The sequence below is a fragment of the Pinus tabuliformis genome, chromosome Q (genome assembly GCF_031772625.1).
Source record: "Pinus tabuliformis cultivar Carrire ecotype Pingquan chromosome Q, CPIR1, whole genome shotgun sequence".
Lineage (NCBI taxonomy): Eukaryota > Viridiplantae > Streptophyta > Pinopsida > Pinales > Pinaceae > Pinus > Pinus tabuliformis.
The window spans coordinates 1,297,986,044-1,298,009,383 of NC_142296.1; the positions used below are offsets into that span (position 1 = coordinate 1,297,986,044).

General features: G+C 36.7%; 1 protein-coding gene across 1 annotated transcript in view; it reads right to left on the bottom strand.

Annotated features, from left to right (window-relative positions):
* Positions 1–17,460: 17,460 nt before the first annotated feature.
* Positions 17,461–23,340, bottom strand: part of LOC149224572 (RNA-binding KH domain-containing protein RCF3-like) — a 197,858-nt gene continuing 191,978 nt past the window's right edge. Inside the window, exon 8 of the mRNA XM_089386165.1 lies at positions 17,461–17,687. The gene's annotated coding sequence lies outside the window, so the exon portion shown is untranslated. The remainder of the gene's footprint in view (positions 17,688–23,340) is intronic.

Below are 23,340 nucleotides of genomic sequence, written 5' to 3' on the forward strand. Positions count from 1 at the left end.
AATATATTAGAACTTTTTCATATTGTCGATTTAGACACACCAACAAGTTTTAGGATATTTAGGGCCTTGGATTAGGCGAGAGGAAAGTAAACTCTCCAAGGTCACTTTAAACTGTCAAACATAGAAGTATGAATAGCGAGTGAAAATCCAATAGCGTTATGGAGACCAGGAAAGCTATGGATCTAGGAGTTAAGCACAAGGGTTTATGAAGATAAGGAAGAGAGATACCCCCTCTCCTACTTGTCGGATCTTACCTCAGGATGTTCTGCCTGGCTTCTGACATGAGTTGGTAACCTTAGTTGCTTATCCTAGGGATCTACACAGGTGGCTGCGGAGGGGTATCCAGTGGAACCTAAGGTCGACATTGTATCACACTCAGCAGTACTTCTGGAGGGCACCCTTGCGAAGCTCGGGTGCTTGCACCGGCACAGGTTGTTGTTTGAAGGTCAGAATAACTTCCTCTAATACCTTCGCTGGTAGGCTTGAGCTATCATTATCCTAGACTATCTTCGGAAGGTCCCTTACTTCACTTTCTTGTATTTTGGTGTCCGGTCCTAATCATCAAGAGCGGAAATACTTGGAAGTCGCTTGATTGGTTGTATCTTTAGGGACTTTGTAGTTGAGTGCTCTTTGCTCCTTGTATATAGTTGGCTTTAGGTATTTTTGTCTAGTCACTTTTGGACTTTGTATTCTGAGTGACTGACTTACCACTCCGCCAATCTTGAAGGGCTTTTGATCTTTCTTCTGGAGTTGTGGAGTTGCCTCCTCAAGGGCAAAGGTTTTGATTGTGTGTTTATCTTCCTTGAAAATTCATTTGTACATTCCCGTAAGCAAAGGGTCTGCGAATCAGTTAGATATGGCCGATATTCCTGTGGAAACCAATCAAAGTACGGATCCTTGTGTTTTTCCTTTCTTTGGAAACGTTGGTACTCCCTTGATGGCCACCTTGAATATTCCTGGATTGAATGTTGGACTACCCGTTTGGTTGTGGTCCACTTCGAATGTTCCAAATGCTCTTGAAGCTTCTCAGTTGAATGCTTTATTTCAGGGGCATCACATGAATGATAATTGTTCATCTTCTTTCCAAGAGAAATCTAGGGTTCCTCTTTCTCCTTCTTCTTGTAATAAGAAATCTAAAAAGAGGAGGAAGACGAAGACGAAGAAGAAGAATAATTCTATCCATTCATCATCAATCTCTGCAAGTCATGTTGAAGATGAGCCCTCAGCCGCTGCAAGTCATGCTGGGGGCATAAGTCTAGTCACTGCCAGTCATACTAGCACCTTATCATCGAACTCGGCTAGTCATGTTGAAGATGAGCCTTCAGCCACTGCAAGTCACGCTGGGGGCACAAGTCTAGTCACTGCGAGTCATACTAGAAATTCATCATCAACCTCTGTAAGTCATGTTGAAGATGAGTCTTCAGCCGCTGTAAGTCATGCTTGGGGCACAAGTCTAGTCACTGCAATTCATACTAGCAAAGAGTCACCGACCTCTGCAAATCATGTTCAGGACTCTCCGCAAACCACTGCTAGTCATGTTGGCGGAATGGAGGTTAATAAGAAACCTGGACGTAGAAGTTTTAAACCTAAGTTCCCTCGTAAGATATGCAAGGAGACCATCTTACTCATTTGTGCCCTGGTATTCCAGAGGTACAAAGGATATGGTCTGAGTCTGAACGTTCTTCTACTCCTAGATCTGATATGGTTTCTCATCAATCCCATAAACTGTTGGTTGATAATGTGGTTGTGCCAGTGCAATCTCTAGCTGATTACACTCATCTTTTGGGGGGTGAAGTGCTTAACAAAAGAGTCTGTTTGATCTCTAGTACAGAGTCTTCTGGTATAGGGGGCATTCTTGTTTCTTCGAATGTTCCCCCTCCAAGTTCTAGGAGTGTCTCCTTTTATTGGGATAGTCTTGTCAAGCCTCGTCTTCCTTCCGCTACACCTTTCCAAATAAAGTTCAAAGTTAATTCTACAAACGTCTATCAATGTATGGTGGATGAAGGATCCTCTGCAAGTATTATATCCTCTTTGACTTGGAAATATTTGGGTTCCCCAAAGTTGTTGACAACTCAAAGTCAATTGTTAGCCTATGATAGAAGACTTGGTGAATCTATGGGTGTTCTTCCTCAATTGCCTATTACTTTAGGTGGGAAGAATGTCTTAATCGATATGATGGTGGTTAATAGCCCTTTAGACTTTAATATGCTACTTGGGCGTGATTATGTCTATGCTATGAATGTTGTGGTGTCTTCACTCTTTCGAGTGATGTGCTTTCCTCATAAAGAGAATATTGTCACTATTGATTAGCTTGCATCTAATAATCACCACCCTAATTCGAATTTACTGCAGAATACCCCTTGGTTTGCTCCAAGTGTTCAAGTAGACTCTACCCCGCCACGAGTGAATTATGTGGCATTCAATTTTCAATCGTTGTTGAGAAGGATCCTTTGATTTATTATTCTCCTTCTTGGGACTTGGTCCCGGAAGTTGATTGAGAGATTCTTCCTATAGGGACATGGGACCCCTTAATTCCCTCTTTTGATCCTTGTAGTTCTCATGATTTCTCAAAACTTGATTTGCCTTCACAGGAGGAACTCTTTGAAGCCATGAGTTTTGACTACTAAAGGAGTCCTTGGCCTGAGCCCTGCAAGTGGTTTGTCCAGAAGAACTATTATGTGTAAACCGCAAGGTTGTGTGGTTCCCTATACCATATTGTATATATAAGGTATGCATTTTCAAGTTTTGAATTCTATAACACAAGATTTTATATGAAGTTTATATGTGGGATGTATTAACTTCTTGTCTAGTGTTCCTATTTATGTTTACAGAACTTGGAATATTTCTCCTTTGGAAGTTTATGGTTGATCCGTTCTGACAGGTATTGGTTCTCGAAACTGGCATATAAGTTAGGTTTTCACCTGCATTATGCACTTATTAGTTTCCTTTCCCATTTTGGCCTTAGGATCGACCCCACCAAGTTATGGTGCAGAACCTTCTCATTGCTTAGAAGTATCATGACTTATGTGGTAGAGCCTACCTTATCATGGGTGCCCTAGTTAGTACCTTATTGTCACTTGGCACTCATGTTGATTTTTCGTCCCTAGGCTTAGGAGTCCTCTCCAGTCCCGCCATGACTTATGCACTGAAGACTCATTCCTCTTTGCTTCTTCGCTTCGTTCTGGCCTTGTACCCTAGAGGTTCCTTCGTGTTGAGTTGTACTATTGCATTGCATATTGATTATTGCACCTTTTGGCCTTTAGTCGACTTCACTCGAACTCGTGTTTAAGCCAACTTTTGACCATGTCATCTGCAAAATCAAACTTGCATCCCCTTGACTTTTGCAACTTGACACACAATGACCCATGGAAGGAACATACCTTTGAGTGTCTTTGACCAGTTTTTGCCTCCCTACATTGAGCATAGGATTGTTCCAATCCCAGGAACTAGATCATTTGCTTCATCGACACTCGTTCTTTCCACTATATTATAGCATTCTTTTATTCTTTTTCAAGCTTAATGAAAAAGACAAAAAAATTATATATTCCAAAAAAGAGCGAGAACGGGACAATATTTTCATTTATTGTTGGCAGCTAGAGTCGTGTCACCCTTGAACAAAGCACTCAAACAAAGTCTCCTCTGTTTGGGTGGGATTTAGTTTGGCTTAGGTATGCCTTAACCTTGTTATTGAGTCAGACCTCCTCCGATTGATTATCTCTTCCAATCATATGGAGAGTTCGTTCATGCCTCCTGCGTGGCGAACTTATACAAATTTATCATATGTTGTCACAAAGTCATCATTTGAGTCGTGCTTTTGTTCAAGGGAAGTAAGCCTGAGTCGGCCTCTCTGCGGTGTCTCTTGACTCATTTTTCAGTCATCCATCCCTAGTTGTCAGTGTCTTGTCTATCATCACATTAGTTGTATTGGTCCTTTAGTCGTGCCGGTTTGAGAAGGTCTCCATTGACTTCTTGTTGGTGGGTCTTGTCCTTATCGATGACGACATCTTGCTCTGAGGATAGGCCTAGAGTTGCACCCTGGACCTATTTTCATTATTGATAGGTCACCTTGTGCTCAGCATCGATCAGTATCATGGGTCTTTGACTGAGTGGTTTCCCTTGTGTTCGACATCAGCTTACACTATCACACATTGGGATTCATGTAGTACCTTGGTTTCCATTTGACCCTATTGGTGGATACCTTGCCTCTGTGTTAGGTTTCATTATTGGTTGGTTCAGAGGGTTTATGTCGTGCGCTAGCCACATCTTGTGTACGTCGGAAACGTGCTTTGGTCGGGTTACTACATCTTTTTCGTCTGATTCCTTCCACATTATTGGCCTATGGGTTACACTTGCGCTAGATTGATGAAGGATGCCTTAATGCCTTCCTTCTAGCAGATCTTTCCCTATCGACTATGACTCATTGCTCTGGGGCAAAGATCTAGAGTCCATTTGGCAGTACCTTGGGGTTTGCAATCATTAGTGGCAGATCCTTCACTATCGATAGTGGGAAACCATCATTGTCTCCTTTTTGATAAATTCTTACAGGTGTTCGACTCCAGCTCATTTATTCACATTTGTTAGATTGTACTGGGTACCTTGACGCTCATTATCATTATCGGTGAGTAATCTCGCGTTTGTTAACGATATACATCAATGACCGGTAATCAAACGATTTCTCACGTGGTCGACTTCAGATCATTTATTCACATGGTGTAGAAATGTACCACGGCAGTCGGTGAAGACCTCGGGTTGCATCATCATTCATTGATTCACTTGACAATTGCTCCTATTGCTGCTAGTTGATACCACTCCATCTTATATGTTGCAGTCATTCATGGCGACAATCTATATGTTGGCACTTGAGTTCGCAGTGTAGTACCATATTACTCCATCTGTTCATTTGGTACTTTTGGGATCAGTCTTTGATACCAGTGATTAGATTCATCCTTTAGCATCATTGACATTCTTTTATGTGATATTCAAACATGTACTTGTTCGATCGTGATCAGATGATCCATTATGTATTTTCCAGTCTCCTATACTTGTATACTTAGTGGATCCTCTTGTACTTGATATGCGACATGCTTTACTTTTTCTGAGCATGGGTATGCCCGCCTCAGACAATGTTTCTTTCTGATCTCCTTTTGTGGCTTGGCAGGTTGAACTCTAGTGAAGTCCTTCTCAGTTTTTGACAGGTTTCCTTTCCATGTACTTACTTAATACATTTCGGCCATCATGTACCCCTTCTAACCTCATATATTAGGGAGCATCTGTTATAGCTCCAAATCTCACTCTTGATGTTTGTGATGCTGCACTCATGGCCTAGGGAAACCCCTCCTTCTAGACCTGGTCCAAATACTTAGAAAACAATGTTTCACTCCCTATACGCAACATTGCCTTGAGCTAAACGCGTGTGTATGCGGGTCTATGTATGCCCAACCCGTGTATGTCTTAAAACACTTAAAAAAAATTAAATCTCCTTAATTTTGGGCGGATATCACGGGTTTTATCTATTGATTACCTATTAGTGCTCGTGGCCCCACTGTTCCCAATGAATTCCCAACCAAAAAAACTACTTTGGGAGAAGTATAAAAAGGCTTCAATAGGAAGGCCTAAGGGAGGAGAGAATAGAGAGAAAAATCACTCTGCTGAGATTATCCCTAATCAAGTTTGAAGATCCTTATGCTTCTAGCACTTCCCCCATTACAGGAAACCCTTGTTTCCTTGAGTTATGATGTCTTTTCACTAGTTGAGATATCCTTGTGTGAGTCATGGAAGGAACCTTTTGAAGACTTGGGATTGGACGGATCCGAAGGATGGTTCCGCTTGGAGCCAACGAGAGGAAGATGCAGGTGATATCATTCCTTACTTTGTTTTAGTTATCTGCAATAAAGAAACACTTGTCTTGTTCCCGAAATCAATGTTCTTCATGCTTATGATGTTGCTGTTACGGTTTACATATGAATCGTTGTTTCAATTGTATAACTAACTACCTTTCAATATGTTATGAAGTTGATTTATATATGACGCTTGGTCCATATACTGTTATGCTTCTTTGAATTGATTGTTTTGCAGGTTTAAGGATCGAAAGGAGCTCCAAAAGGGTTTGGACCCTGGTTGGATATACCCGAATGAAGGACACCCAGGTGCACCTCTCTTTGCGTAGTTTTCTTATTTTAGTATCATGGCTGTGTGGAATGCTTGTTTTTTACTGTAGATAACCCCCGCTCTGCTAGGGTATTGACCCAAAACCCTAGGGGACTTTGCCCCTCAACACCTATACCAATAGGAGTCATAATTTTGAATGACTAAGGTTAATCCTTATAATATTGTACATATCTTTGCTTTCTGCAAATGTTTTCCATATTAAAAATTAAAAAATGTAAAGAGGGTATGTCCTAAAAGAAATATCAAAGGACAAAAAGAATAAGAAAAGGTCAAAAAATGAAAATATATGAACCCCAAAAACAAAAAGAGACCATGAAAGTGTGCAAGTCTAAATGCCACTCCTATTTACTTTTATACATAATAATGATTGTGTGCAGCTTGTTATTTATGCCACAATCCATGGTAATCAAACTGTTTAATCTTGGTTATTTCATGATTTGAATTTTATGTTTATAGTTAGAGAATAAAATCTGACCAAACAGTTTAATCTTGGCAGATCATTAGATAGGTAGAGAAAATAAAAAGAGCTCATTAGTTTAATCTGAGCCCTTGGATGATATAAGGTTAGAATTGGATAGATTACTTTTCAAAAGAAAAATGGATGATAATGGTTTGCTAGTTTAAATGCACCCAAATAAAATGAAGAAAAAATGTGAGGGTAACTAAATGGGTAAGTAGAAGAAAGATTACTGAAGTATAAAGTTGATTAGATCAAAACACATGCATCATGCTTAGACACATATTTCAATATGTATGATCAATTATGAAGGCAAAAACAAAGGTTTACAAGTTAATGTGATTAACTCCCCCTCATTCATTTTTCCCTTTACTTACTAATTTCCTATCCACAAGTATGTTCTAAGTACTTTAAATCCTTCAAGGCAAAGAGGCTCAGAGCATTTATCTGACTTTTGGTGGGACCGGACCCTCGACTTAATGACTTATGGACATCAAGTGTTAAAATCCCCTTCATAAAAGTCATCGCCCTTCATTCCCCTAATAAACTCTTTTTCCCAAGGTTAAACTCCACTAGCCTATGAAAAGTGAGAAATACCATGTTAAATCCCATCTCATTCGAAAACCCACAAAAGATTTTATCCTAAGTTAAGTGTATGTTAAGGAAATGTACAAATATTACATTACACTTAATACTATTTTCATCTCCGCTCATTTCATTTCATATTAATTTCTAATTTAATTATATAGCTCCCATAATCCCCTATTTCTCCTATATAAATAAATCCCTATGTATTATCCCCACCCATAGTTTAACTATAAACTATAGTTTTATTCTATTCCCCCCAATGAAACCCACTTAACCCATCAATTCTTCGCGGAGTTAAGTTAAACCTTCATTAAAACCCGTCTGATCCCCTAACCCCATGATTAACCCCGCAATAATCACAATCCGCCATAATTAAAGCCCTTGGGCCCCCCCTAAACCTCCGTCCATTTCCTTTGCGCTAGTCTACCACCCGACTACCGTCCGATCATCTGCGCCCAAATCAAACGGCGCACAGCCATATCAGCCGTGCCTGATGGCCGAACGTTACCCGCCCGATAAAGCAGTTTTCCCTCGAACCCCAAATGCTACGTGTCAGGTGCGGAGGTAGATCAGGTGACCCCTCCTCAATACCACCTTCGCCACAAAAGCAGTGCAATGGCTTGGAAAACCGCCTCCCCACATAAGACAAGACCATCACTGTTCACTTAACTAATCTCGCGCCAAATTTAAAAAGTTGCCCGTTAAAACCCTGAAAACCCTCGTTTTCATTCCTTTTGCCCCGTTTCACAGTAAAACCTATCAAACCCTTCTGGCGCCACCCTGAACCTCTGCAACACAATTCGACCTCCGATTACTTTCAAAACATTGCCATGACCCCTTCCCCAGACATCCCTGTGCAATAAAGCCATCAATTGCCTTTTCTGCCAACCTATGTTTTTTTAATGATTGTTGTATTTCGCAGGTAATTAGTAGAAGACCAGACCTTGGATAAACAATTTTGATACTAGTCCTAAAACTTGTTTACTCTAAAAATCGGAAGGAAATCTATTAAAAAACCTTCATTCAGAAGAAGAAAACAGTTATACACAGAACATAGAAGGAAATCATTCACATAGAGATATTGACTGTTAAAACAAAGGAGCCAGACAAAGCATACAGTCAAAAGACAAATAGATCAAACATACAGAAAGTTGATCAATATCCATTACCTTATGCTGATACAAATAAAAAAATAAATGATTTACTGTTGAAATACACAGTAAAAAGGTTAAAATGTACAGTAAAAGTAAAAAAAAAAGTAAAGGATATTGATAGGCCATCAAAGTAAAAGTGTATCAAATGAAAGAGTATCAGTAAAAGAGAATCAGATTGAAAATCAAAGTGAAGATAGATGAAAAAACAGAGTAGTCAAGGTAAACAATAAAAGTAAGCATGGAAGCAGTAAGGGTTAAACAGAGATGAAGACACTTTCACCAGCAACAATGGAACTTATCCAAAATAAAGGTAAAAACAGTTAAAAGATGAAATGAGAGCAGGAATGGTACATTTTCCAGAAATTTCCTGTTTAAGCCATAATTTTGCAGAAACTATTATGGCCAATCCAAGATGCATTTTGAGAAACTGGAGGAAGTTTGTGTTCCTAAAAGGCCAATATACAAAAACCTATCTCACTTTTTACACAGGTATTACAAAAATGGAGATAAATGCATATCTTCACAACCTATTTTTTGGACTGTGCAAAGTCCTATTTTTGACATCTTTTTGCAGAGAATATTGTGAACATCTGGAGCTGAATTTTGGGAAACTGAAAGAGGTTTATCTCAATAACATACTTATCTACAATAACCTCTTTCACTTTTTACATATCTATCTCGGATTGAGATATAAAAAGGTATCACTGGACCCTAATTTTGCAGAATTTCTGGGGCAGAATGCACAAAGGAAGGACTTAGTTAGTGACTTGGAAGCCTCATCATCAATTAAGAGTTGTTATCAAATTCGAATTTCTCTTCTTTGTCACCATCAATCCATAAATATAGTGCCAAATAGATTCATTAGTTTTGAGTGTCCTTTATTTAAGTTCTATTAATGTAAAACAGTTTGAGATATTTGTAAAACCAATCTTGATATTTTTTCAAGATATTTCAGTTTAGAATTTGTATAAATACTTCTTCATTTGAAGTATTTTGGGGTGGATTCTTAGACATTTCTATAGACTTCTTGATCAAAATACTGTAAAGCTATTGCATCACTCACTGGGCCAGCAAATTGGATTGATGAATAAAGACAAGATATTTCACAGGATTCATGTGTTAAGTGAAGTGCAGACAAGTATTTTCTTATGTTCTCATTATTTTTCTTAAAGTTTTTCCACAATATTTAATGTATTTTGGAATCTAAACGCTATAACTGGAACAATATCTCGAAATTTATTTAATTACACTTTGTTTTAGCAGTTAGGCATTTAAATGATTTCAACTGATATCTAAGTTAAGGAATTCTTAGTTGCTCCTTAGTTTATGTTGTTTTTTGTTATTCCATATCAAAGGATTCTTAATTGCCTTTTGTTTCGATTACCCTCTATTCCTTCTTTATATCTCGGTCTTAGAGTTCTTAATTGCTCTATCACCTTGATTAAAACCATTTCACCCTCTCGTTACAAAGACTTGCACTTTACTTTGCTAGCTTGCCCTTTGAATATTCCCTTTAGTGAGTTGATCCAGTTCTGCTGCCCTTTTGTTGACTCCACAACCCAATGGTCTAAAGGACATCATTCTATCCACCTGTTTAAAGAATCCCACCACCCAATCCCAAATACAAATAAAAAACCTCTAGAACAATCATAACTAGCCTAAGATCGAAAAAACAAAGCTAAATCATATAGAGAGAGCCCTCTCTGAGCTATAGGTTGGCTAGAGCCTATGCTCCAAAAGTGGTTTGTCGTTACCTCGGTGATTTCTTTCTTTAACCTTGAGAAATTACTGAGTGATAACAGTGATGTCTCCATAATAAGTCAACGTGTGCAAGTGGAATGTTGTGTCTTTATTCTGAGCCGACATGGATGTTCTCTTCATTGTTTTATTAGATAATGTCTTCAGGAGGATTTTGCTGGTCTTGGAGGGCCTTTTAGATTAGTATACATTTACACATAGGCTCAAGAAGAGCTCCTTATACATGTATTTGACTCTTTGACTTTCCTAGACCTATGAAATGAGAAAGAAACTCATTCTTATAATTTACAAAAATAATATTTTTTTTTCTTGACAGATACAAAGATCAAAATTACATTTGTAAATACCGAACCTAGTTACACTTTCTTCAACAAGTGATCCCTGTTGTCTACAACCATATGACATGACTACCATGATATCAAATGTGAGCATACATACCTCATTTTTCAGAATCATCCATACTTCTTGCAACAACTTCCTTTTGAATGAAGAAACTTCATTCCCTTGATCTTCTTTACTGTCATGTTACATTGGAATTACTGAAGAACCACTTACTTTTCCTCTTGATCGGTGAATCTTGCAATGAAGATTCCATCAGAGAATATTGAGGATCTTGCATATCTTATCCTGCAGATGTTACCTTTTGACATATGTATGATAACCCTTTTTCCTAGATGACTTATTCCTTCTTCATAAGTATCACTTGAGCTTCTAATGAGGTTTACCAAGAGCTATATCCTACCTAGTTGACTTCCATAGGTTTTGTTCCAGACATTTATCATATTACATACGTCACGAGCTCTTACTTTTAATGCTTCTACCATGATGCAATTCTCTAATATGATGCATCTTATTTTATTTTTCAAAGCTTCCTATCTATAATACATCAAAAGAGTACCTTTTAGTGAAGGAGATTATCTCAGTCATAGTAGAGATCTTTCACTTCCTACTTCTTAGGCTTCTTTGTCTCAGGCTCTTCTACTACTTCGGTAATATCAGCTTCTTCCTTATTCCTCTTGTTATTGTCCCTTTTAAGCTTAGCACAATCTCTTCGATAGTGCCCATATTATTAACATCTATAGCATTGTACTTTAGCCATGTTTTTCTTCTTCTTTTGGGGACTAAATTTTCCAAACTTTCATTTTCTTCTTGACATAGCAGCATATGCTTGATTCTTCTCATTTGTTCCGACATCCGACTTTGCCTTTAGTCTAGTTTATTTGATCTTACATAATGACCATAGGTATTGAAAGGGAGTGGCTTCTTTCTTCCAATAGATACTTGAAGTGAAGTTGCCCCATTCCTCCAGTAGTGCATTCAGTACTACAGTGGTCATTTCCTTTTCAAACATTATTTCACCCAAGTCTTGAATTTGATCTCTTATCTTAGAAATCCTAATAAAATATGAGGCTATTCCTTCTTCCCTAGAGATGTTAAATTTGTAGGGTTTTTTCCTTAGAGAGATTACTTCTCCAGCGATACTTATGGTAAATAACTCCACTAATTTGTCATATATAGATTTTACGGTGTCTAATTTTGATACATATGGGATGAGAGCGTCTTTGATGGATTCTATAAGAATCCTCTGGGCTCTTACTTGCCCCTTCATGAATCTAGCATGTGCTTGAGTATCTTCTTTGGGAAGTTGAGTTATTAACCCTTTGATGTGGTCCATGAGTTAATTGTCAATGAGATTTAGGTATGTTCTTTTCTTCCATGCAAGGAAGTTTGCAGCCCCAACCAATTTGTTACTTTCCTTGCAAAAAGACATTTTGATAGTATCAATGAAGTCATAAACTTACTTGGGTATTTGCCGCTTGTTTCTTCCTTAATCTTGACGTTGATTGAAGATTAATCCTTGAAAGGTTGAGAGAGAGGGTCAAATGGTTACCTCTAACTAAATGGTGGTATAACACTTCCTTCCATATTGCAGCAAAAATGACCTCATTTATGGCGCTTTATGCATATCATCCATCGTTCATCACATCATATTTAAGAGAAAATTCTAAGGTTCAAGCAGTGGAAGATGACATCGAGCATCAACAACAGGTTCTCCAACTCTTAAAGGATAACCTCACTTTGGCGCAGAATAGAATGAAACAACAGGCAGATCAACATCGCAGTGAAAGAAGTTTTGATGTAAGTCACTGGGTATTCCTACGACTACAACCATATAAACAAATGTCCCTCAAGCAAACTAAGAAGGATAATAAATTATCACCAAAGTATTATGGTTCATACAAAGTGTTGCAAAAGATTGGTACTATGGCATATAAATTGGAGCTTCATGCAGCTTCCCGAGTGCACCCAGTTTTCCATGTTTCGTGCTTAAAGAAGGTTATAGGTGACAAATTATAAATTCAAACAATATTGCCAGACATTGATGAGGAAGGAAAAATCATATTGGAACCTGAAGCAGTCACAGAAACAAGAACTCGACAATTACGAAATCGATCAATTTTGGAGTATCTCATCAAGTGGAAGAACTTACCAGGTGAAGATTCCACATGATAAGGTGAGAATTTTATACAAAATCATCTAAAACTACTCAAGCATTGAGGAAAACACTTTTTGAAGGAGAGGGGCATGTTAGGTCCCTATAATACTAGTGCTTCCCCCATTATTATTGTCATCGTAGCCCTTATTGTTATTGTTGTGCCCCTATTGTCCCCATATTGTTATTATTGTGCCCCATAGAAGCCCACTATTGTTATTGTTGTGCCCTTATATTATTATTGTTATGTCGGTTTTGATTATATTGTGACCCGTTAGACTCCTATATATAGAAAGGAGGTTTTGTCATTTGTATCATCCAAGAATGGTTCATTTGTGTAATGTAAAGGAGGTTTCCCCCTCAAAGAGGCTAATTTTGAAGGCATTGATCTATCTTTTCTTCTATTTTGTGAGCTGGTTGCATAACAAAGAACCTACCAATGGAAGAAGTAACATGGGACGAAGAGTTGTTCCATAAGAAACACCCACAGATTGTCAAGTGTTGAGGACAACACTTCCTTGAGGGGGAGGGGCATGTTAAGCCTCATGTTAACCAAAAAACTCCTCATCAAACCCTACATATTAAGTGATTACATTTCATTGTTATATCATTATGTAGGCTAGAACCCCTCATGATCCCATTTTATTATAAGTATACACTTTGTCACCTATATATACACTAAGAAGAACTAGTCTTAGGATCATCAAATATTATCTTTGTACATTCTAATCTTGGTAAAAGGAGGTTCCCCCCTCAAAGAAAATTGTAATTATTAGTTTCTTATTATTTTAAGGTGTCGTCAAATATAAGAACCTACCAATGGAAGAGATGATATGGGAAGATGACTTATTCTTATAGAATCTCTATCAACTAGTCAAGTGTTGAAGACAACACCTGAAGTGGAGGGGCATGTTAAGCCTTATATAAGCCCCACATTAACTCTAAAACACCTTATTAAGCCCTAAATATTGAATGATTACATTCTTATTGTTATATTGTTATGTAGGCTAGAATCCCTCATGGTCCCATTTTATTATAATTGTACCTCTTGTCTCCTATATATACTCAGGATACCTAATGTTAGAATCATAAAATATTGTCTTGAACATTCAATTCATTGTAAAAAGGAGGTTTTCCCCTCAAAGATGACTATAATTATTGGTTTGTTTATCATTTTTAAGGTGCAAGGTTCATAACATAGCAACAAATGTGTTTTACCCTTTGGGAATTCGTTGGCCTTTACTGAAGGTAAAACAAATTATAGAAAGATAAAATACATTATGTAGTGCCCCGCTCTAGTTGATTGACAATGATATGTCATTAACATTTATTTAGCCCTAAGGCCCACACTTTATTCTTTGACGACCTCAGGTTGAGGATCCAAACATATGACTCTATTATTAGTGGTTGTGATATTATTGGTTGTAATGTTTATGTATGTTCTCCATTGATATTATGATGAAGATAGCATTAATGGTTATGTATGTATCTATTGGTATTATGATGATTGTAGCATTAATGGTTATGCATGTTCTCTATTGGTATTATGATGATTGTAGCATTAATGGTTATGCATGTTCTCTATTGATACTATGATGATTGTAGCATAAATGGTTATGTTTGGTCTCTATTGAATTTATGATGATGATAGCAGTAAAGGATATGTATGCTCTCTACTGATATCATGATGATGATAGCTTTGATGGATAGGTATGTTTCCATTGATGTTATGATGATGATAGCCATGATGGATGTGCCCCCATGTTACCTACTTGCATTAGTTCTGGTTCACAATGAGAAATGATGCGAATGAATAGGTGATGTTAATGATGCTATTATGACAATGACTAACACTGAGAAACCTTGTTACTGATGATTATTGAGTATGGCAGGAAACCATCAGAGACACTCGCATATGACGAGTTTATGACACCTGGTTTAATGAAAACTTATATTATTTTATCTTTGAAATTCTAAGTCAAATTTGAAACCTGCTATATATGTTTATATATATTCTGATGATATGTTAGTGATTGCAGGCACATATTAGTTGCTTGGATGAATGACTCACATATGGGTGATGGGATTGTACAATTGGATGGAACTACATGGGAGGGGTGGGGCAGTGTCCCTGATCTAACTCACTAGCACTCTCGTCGTGACTTGGGCTGAAAAGGTTGAAACACCTTCGCCTTGAAGATCACGATGTCATGATGGCAGGTCCCAAAGTTGGGTTGCTCATGAGGATTTTACCGCGGGGCGTGCATCAAGGCGGATTCCTTGATCCCCAACACCATTAGTCTCACTATAGCAGGCAACATAAGAGATGATAGTGGTCTTTGTCGTTGCACCTATACTTTCCCCTCGTAGCCACTGAATTCTTGAAGGGCAAGTGGCGTGGCACCCTTGGAACTTCAAGGGAATTTCTTGAAGGGCACGACCAACTTGGCACCCTTGGCATCACAAATAAAATGTTAGGTGTGGCACCCTTGGAACTTCAAGGGAATTTCTTGAAGGGCACGACCAACTTGGCACCCTTGGCATCACAAATAAACTGTTAGGCGTGACACCCTTGGAACTTCAAGGGAAGTTCTTGAAGGGCACGACCAAACTTGGTACCCTTGGAATCATTAAAAATAAATAAATTAATAAATATAATCAAGATATGAAAACCAGGTAAATTCACATCAAGGGCAAATGATGTTAGAAACCGAGGTAATTAAATCAAGAATAAAACTTGGGTTAAGAGGATCGTAGGAAGAAATAAAATATTTTACCTTAAAAACTCTACCCTCCCCATGTTGGAAAATATTAGGTAGATAATGTAGTTCAATTAGGTAAAAAGGGGAAAGAAGGACATAAATGTAAGGATAATTAGTAATCATAAAATAGTTAAACCTAATTAAGGGAAGAGGATGGTGAATTAAAATAAGATTAATAAATTAAATTTTAGAGAAATTTAGAGAACCTCCATGTGGCAACAACCAACATAAGAATATTCATCTAAGAGATAACTTGAGTTAAATTAAGGAGTAGATAAGGGATCAAATCTTGACTTATCAATTTAATTTAGTAATGAACACAAATTAAGGAGTAAAAAGGGGGATCAAGAGGCAACTAGGAGAAGATATAGGAATCTTGTTGAGGTAAGGAAAATATTAGTTTTAAATTAAAATTTAAGTAAATAATTTTGGAGACCCTTGATGAAAGAGTGACACATGGGTGGGTGAATAATCAAACAATTGAATTATAAAAAATAATTAATTATGCATGACATGTCAAGTGTCACCTATGAGGACTCCTATAAAAGAAGGGTCAAGCCATGGGAGAAGGGACTTTTTGGGGGACCCTATTGTTGGATGGATGAAACTATGTTAGAATAGTGACTATGAGCTATAGTGAGTTTGGTGAGGTGGAGGACTTTAGAGAGGGGACTCTTGAGCCAAGGAGTGCTCTCCTCTACCATCTAATACATTCTTCTATTGTACAACCCCATTGCAGCTCGGTGGTCCGTGGGGAAGGAGAGTACCCAAGGAGTAGGCTGGGAGGTCAACCGGTGGGTCACTGCATTCAGATCAAGGACGGCGACATTCACACTCAGAGGCTACCGAAGTAGCAGCAAGGCAAGTTTGAATCTCGTCTTCTAGTGAACGGTACCTGTGTTGTATTATATTCTTTTATGACTTCTTTATAGTTTTAGTTAAATATATCTAAATTAGATGATATGTTCGATGAAGTGAAATTCAAAGATGTGTTAAATACTTAATAAATTTGAATTCCCAATGCTATTCTCTTCTATTCTCTTCTGGTTGTATTTTTATTATGATTATAAAATAATAATAATATAGGGTTGGGTCCTTACACTTGGTATCAGAGCCATGTTGAACCCTTGAGACCTATGGGCCCATGCATGCATGACTAGTTTTGTTAAAATATCTTCTACATGAGCTACCCAACAATTCTCGTGATCATTTTTGCAGCACCAAATCCAAGGACTATCATGAAATAGATCCTTTATATACTTTTACTGCACGAGCAATCTACCATCAATATTATTATATGTAGCTTCTAGATAAGCATCTCCACAATGTTCTGTGTTTGCATTCCATAAAGAAATAAACTTCGCTTCAAAAAGGTTCCATGTTTCTTCTATGAGTTTAACAATCCATTGTTTATAGTACTAGCGTTGGTTCTCATAGTTTCCATGGCCATCTTGTGAGAAGAACACAACTCTATTTTAGGACTACGATGAAATGAAACCTATGCTAATGTTAATTTTGAATGTGTATAAGTTTGAATTAACTCGATGTGGCAAATTTTGGTTTAAAAAAAAAAAAAATAAAAATGTTTAAAAACTACTCACACAAAAATTTGGCCAAATTCCCCAAATACTCGCCTAAATAAATATCCGTAAATAAATGTTGGGTAGTGCTCCTACTGTCGCTGGCTATTAAATCGCTGAACTCACACACAAAAAAAAAAAATCTCCACAACATTTTCAATTTTTTTATAAAGTAAACCCTAACGCCAAATCTGCAGTCGACATAGCACTGAAACCATAATTCCTAGAAATTCTTGCGGCGGTTTTGTGCAGGTACTATATATAATGGTCAGCCCTGAGTACTCATGCCCACAACACAGTGTATCTTCAATGAGTTTTTCAGTTTCCACGGAAGAAATAGATCTCATAACATGAAATCACATCAACTAAAAAAGAGAAATATTAAAACTAGTTAAGCTCAAAGGAGATTTAAATCAAATGTAGTGTTATATATAGAAACAAAATAGTAATCCTTTTCTGAAATAACGATCTCTACCAAAAATAACTAATAGCTTGGCTTGGGATCCGACTCAGATGGATGAGAAGGTTTCTTAATAAAGCATGTGTATTTAAAAGCATTGATCTGTTGTTGCCACTTGATCTCTTTTGTGCTCCTCCAAACATTTCTTCCGAGATTATCCGTCACACAACGATAGACTTCCCTTCTCCATTTCGCCTTTTTAATTTTTCAACTTTCCATTTCAGAGAAAACAAGTGTCGCCGAGCTAAAGCTCTGAGAACAGTTACCTGAAAACAATAAAATCTTCAATCAATGCAAACGATATTGTCTACTATAATTATTTTAAATTACTGAGATATCCAAATCCTCATAAAAGTATTTAAGCTTAAAATCTTCAATCAATGCAAATGATATTGTCTACTATAATTATTTTAAATCACTGAGATATCACCGAATTCTCAGAATTCTCATAAACGTATTTAAGTTTAAATCTTACAAAACTCTTTGTCCTTAATTAAATTAGCAGAGCTATAAAAATTCTATAATAGGCAATAAGTAGCCATTAGCCAGTAAATACAACGATTAGAGTTGATATAAATTCATGGCTGGAATGGTAAAATGCAGTGACTTGTAAACACAAAATTAAGGTAAAATAAAATGCAGTTGTCTATAACGCGACTTTTTGAAAGCCTTTCCGGCTGGTTTTTCGGTCGAAATCCGGCAAGAATTTATTGGAATCGCAAGTTTGATAGCTAGTTTCTGCACAATGAAAGCGTCCCAGGGGTTTTTCAGGGTGTTGAATCCAAATATGCAGTTAAAAAATCATTTTAACTGCAACAAATCAAGATTTAACCTCAATTTCTTCCGCCGGATTCCGTCACCGGAATCTCCAAAAAGTCGCATTATAGACAACTCCAAATAAAATTAAATGGCCGCCAATTTTGAATTTCACTGGTTTCTTTAATGGTTTAAAAGCTCACAGAACAAGGAAATAAATTCTGAAGTTGAGTTGAGTTTTTATATATATAGTTATGTTTATATATATTTATGTTAAGAGCAATTAGTTTTGAATATTAATTTTTTTAAACTAATGGTTATTAGTTTTAAATATATATATATATATATATATATATATAATTTTTTTGAAACTAATGGTTATTATATATATATGTTTTTTAAATATATATATTAATTTTTATATCATAAAAGATTTCACGTCAAATGTAGTTAAGAATATTTAATTTTTAAATATATATTAATTACAAAAGAATTTTAAATAAGATTTCATGGATTTAGTTTGGTGTTTTAAAAAATAGAGAGTTTAAAGAAAATATATAAGTGTGGTTGTGGTTTTTGTTAGTAAATTGTAGTTTTAAAATTGTTTATATTGATTAAAATTATTAAAATTTATTTAAATCAATGAAGTTATATATATATATATATATACTGTCAAATTTTTTGGAATTGAAATCAAATTTGAATTTGGTAATTATGTTGGACGTTATAGATATCAGTGTAAAATCTTAAAATTAGGATTTCTGGTTCGTAGTGATTCACAAGTCTCTACATTTCAGGGCAGTCATACATTGTTTGTGTTGGCCTTACCTAGTATTCATGGAATTCTTGATTTATGAACTTTTGTACATTTCAGGGCAGCCAGATATTGTTTGTGTTGGCCTCGTAGTGATTCACAAGTCTCTACATTTCAGGGCAGTGATATATTGTTTGTGTTGGCCTTACCTAGTATTCATGGAATTCTTGATTTATAAACTTTTGTACATTTCAAGGCAGCCATATATTGTTTGTGTTGGCCTTACCCAGTATTCATGGAATTCTTGATTTATGAAATTTTGTTTCTTATTTTAAAATCCATCAAATTTTGTTTTTTATTTTAAGATTATATAATTACTACGTTTTACTTTTTACATTTTCCTATTATTACTTGAAAATATAGTTAAGTTTAATATTTTTCCTTGGGGGTATTTTTGACAGTATTGTATTTTAAAATTGTATTAGAACATAATTAAATGGTAATAATTTTTCCAGTTCTTTTGACATATTTTATTGATTTTTGTTTGAGTTTAAAGTAGATCATATATACATATTTTAACTTACTTGTGATTAGTGTTTAAATTTGTTGCAAAATAAAGTTGAGTCTAAGGTTTTCAAGGAATCTATTTTTACTAAAATTGTTCATTATGGTCATTTACAAATTACAATATATTGGAGTTGAGATATTACAATATGGTAATAGTGTCCGTAAGTTATAAAAATATTTTACACTAATGTACAATTTGGTCATATAGTTGGATTCTTTTAAATACAACATTAATAGATTTCTTACCTAAAATTGCTCAACAACTTGCATAAATTTTGGTGGGCATTAACCATGGTAAATCCACATATTGACATTCTTAAGTTAAATTATGCTTAAAAATAAAAACAAAAATAACTTGCATAAATAATGGTGGGCAACAACTCTTGGTAGATATGTTATTTTTACCTGAATGTAAATAACATCTCAAATAACTCTTGCACTATTCTAGTCATTTACCCTTCATGGTTGTGCTAGTTTAACATTATCACAATCATTACATTCTTAGACAAGATTCTACATTTCAGAGACGATGACGGCCAAAGAAAATCAATGAAATATAGTGAAAAGGGATGTCAAATGTTCTCGGTGTTAGCTCTAAACGATAAGGGTGATTCTGAAAACCTTGATAAACATCTATTTATTGTTGAATTTAAGGATGTATTTCCCGAAGAACTACCCAGGCTACCCACAAAAAGGGAAATTGATTTCACCATCGACTTTAAACCAGGCACTAAGCCTATTGCAAAGGCACCCTATCATATGTCAGCTCTAAAGCTAAAGGAATTGTTGGACTTGGGGTTCATACGACCTAACATATCTTCGTGGGGAGCCCCTGTGATTTTCGTTAAGAAAAAGGATGGGTCTTGGCGACTGTGCATTGACTACCGCCAGTTGAACAAAGTGACGATAAAAAACCAATACCCTCTGCCAAGGATAGATGACTTGTTTGATCAAATGAGAGGGGAATCTATGTTTTCAAAGATAGATCTGAGGTCGGGATATCATCAGTTGAGAATCAAGGAATAAGATATCTCGAAGACAACCTTTACGACAAGATTTGGGCATTATGAATTTGTAGTTTTACCCTTTGGACTAACAAATGCCCCGGGTGTTTTCATGAGTTTGATGAACGGAATATTTCGAGATTACTTAGACAAGTTTGTACAATTCTTTATCGATGACATTTTGATCTGCTCAAAGACCCCAGAAGAGCATGACGAACACTTGAGGATAGTTCTACAATGTCTTAGAGAAAACCAATTATTCGGGAAGTTGTCAAAGTGTTCATTTTACCAAACCAAGATTCATTATCTTGGGCACATTATCTCTAGGGATGGTATCATAGTAGACCCGGTAAAGATCGAGGCCATCATGGAATGGCCAACACCAACCAATGTTCATGAAATACGAAGTTTCATGGGCATGGCAGGGTATTATCGTAGATTTGTCGAAGGGTTTTCGAAGATAGCAAGCCCCATTACTGAGCTCCAAAGAAAGAACAAGAAATTCATTTGGACTGAAAAATGTGAAGAGGCATTCCAAATGTTAAAGGTGTTATTAACGACAACACCAATTTTGAAGGTGTTGGATATGGAACAAGAATTTTTGGTTTGCACTGATGCCTCCAAGGAAGGGTTGGGTTGTGTGTTGATGCAAGAAGGAAGATTAATAGCTTATGCATCAAGGAAACTTAGAACCCACGAAGAAAACTACGCAACCCATGATCTAGAAATGGCAGCAATTGTTTATGCACTAAAGATTTGGAGACACTATCTTCTAGGAAGGAAGTTTGATCTTAGGACTGACCATTGTGGGCTACAACACATATTCACTCAAGACCACTTAAATGCAAGACAAAGACGATGGTTTGAGCTAATTAGTGAATATGATTTTGATATCACTTACATAAAAGGAACAATAAATAGGGTGGTTGATGCTTTAAGTAGGAGGCCTAAGATATTTTCAGTGATTCCCTTAAAGACAAATTTGAGAGAGAAACTGCTTGATTTACAATTTAAAGACACCTGGTATCAGGAGGTTAGCAAAAGTTTGAGGGAGGATGAAATGGGGGTCCCAAAATATGAATAATACTCCCTTGATAATGATGGGCTACTACAATTTCGGGGAAGGATATATGTACCACTGAATGAAGATATACGCCAATTAATCTTAAATGAAGCACATCGCGCAGTATACATGGCACACCCTGGTGTTAAGAAGATGAGTGCAGACCTGAAACCACTCTTCTTTTGGAAAGGGATGAAGAAGGACATCGTGAACTTGGTAGCAAGATGCTTAGAGTGTCAGCGAGTAAAAGTTGAACACAATCATCCAGCAAGTTTATTGCAACCCCATGAGATACCAAAATCTAAATGGGAAGTTATATCAATGGAATTCATTGTGGGACTACCAATGACCTCAAGAAGACATGATTCCATATTTGTAGTGGTGGACACGTTGACCAAGAGCGCCCATTTCATACCAGTTAAGACTAGATATAAGGCACCATAAATAGCCAGAGTTTTTATTAATGAGATTACGAGATTGCATGGAGTGCCTAGGAAGATCATATCTGATAGGGGAGCAGTGTTTATAGGAAGATTTTGGACCAGTTTCCAAGAATCTTTGGGAACCCAGTTGAACTTCAGCGCTGCTTATCACCCTGAGACAGATGGGAAAACAGAGAGGACTAATCAAATCCTCGAAGACATGCTTTGGATGTATGTGATGGACCAACAAAAGAGATGGGAGGAGTTTTTGCCCCTTGTGGAATTTGATTACAATAATAGTTATCAAAGTTCCATCAAGATGGCGCCATTTGAGGTCCTATACGGAAGACCTTGCAGAACACCTCTCAATTGGGACCGATTAGAGGACCGAGTATTAATAGGACCAGAAGTGGTGCAAGAGATGGAAGAACAAATGACTATGATTAGAGGAAGGCTAAAAGAAGCACAAGATCAACAAAAGAGCTATGCTGATGCTCATCGGGTAGATCGAAGTTATGAAGTGGGAGATAGGGTATTCCTGAGAGTAAGGCCCCAAAAAAGCTCTATAAGATTTGGAAAGGGAGAAAAATTGTCTCCACGGTTTGTGGGACCTTTTGAAATCTTAGAAAAGAAAGGGACGGTGGCATATAGGCTTGCCTTACCTCCATCTTTAGCGCGTATGCATGATGTGTTTCATGTTTATGTTTTGCATCATTATATTTCAGATCCTTCGCATGTTATTGACTTTGGTCATTTCAGGTTTCGGACGAGGGAACAGTGATGGCCAAAAAAGTTCACATACTGGACCAATGAACTTTGCAGCTTAGACGACTGTTAGTGGACCAGGTTAAGGTCTAGTGGGACAACTATAGTCCCAGTTGAGCTACTTTGGAGGACACCGAGGAGATGCGTCACCATTTTCCTTACCTATTCCAAGGACTTCGAGACAAAGTCCATTATTAAGAGGGGTGTATGTAGTGCCCCACTCTAGTTGACTGACAGTGATATGTCATTAACATTTATTTAACCCTAAGGCCCACACTTTATTCTTTGAGAACCTCAGGTTGAGGATCCAAACATATGACTCTATTATTAGTGGTTGTGATGTTTATATATGTTCTCCATTGATATTATGATGAAGATAGCATTAATGGTTATGTATGTATCTATTGGTATTATGATGATTGTAACATTAATGGTTATGCATGTTCTCTATTGGTATTATGATGATTGTAGCATTAATGGTTATGCGTGTTCTCTATTGATACTATGATGATTGTAGCATAAATGGTTATGTTTGGTCTCTATTGAATTTATGATGATGATAGCAGTAAAAGATATGTACGCTCTCTA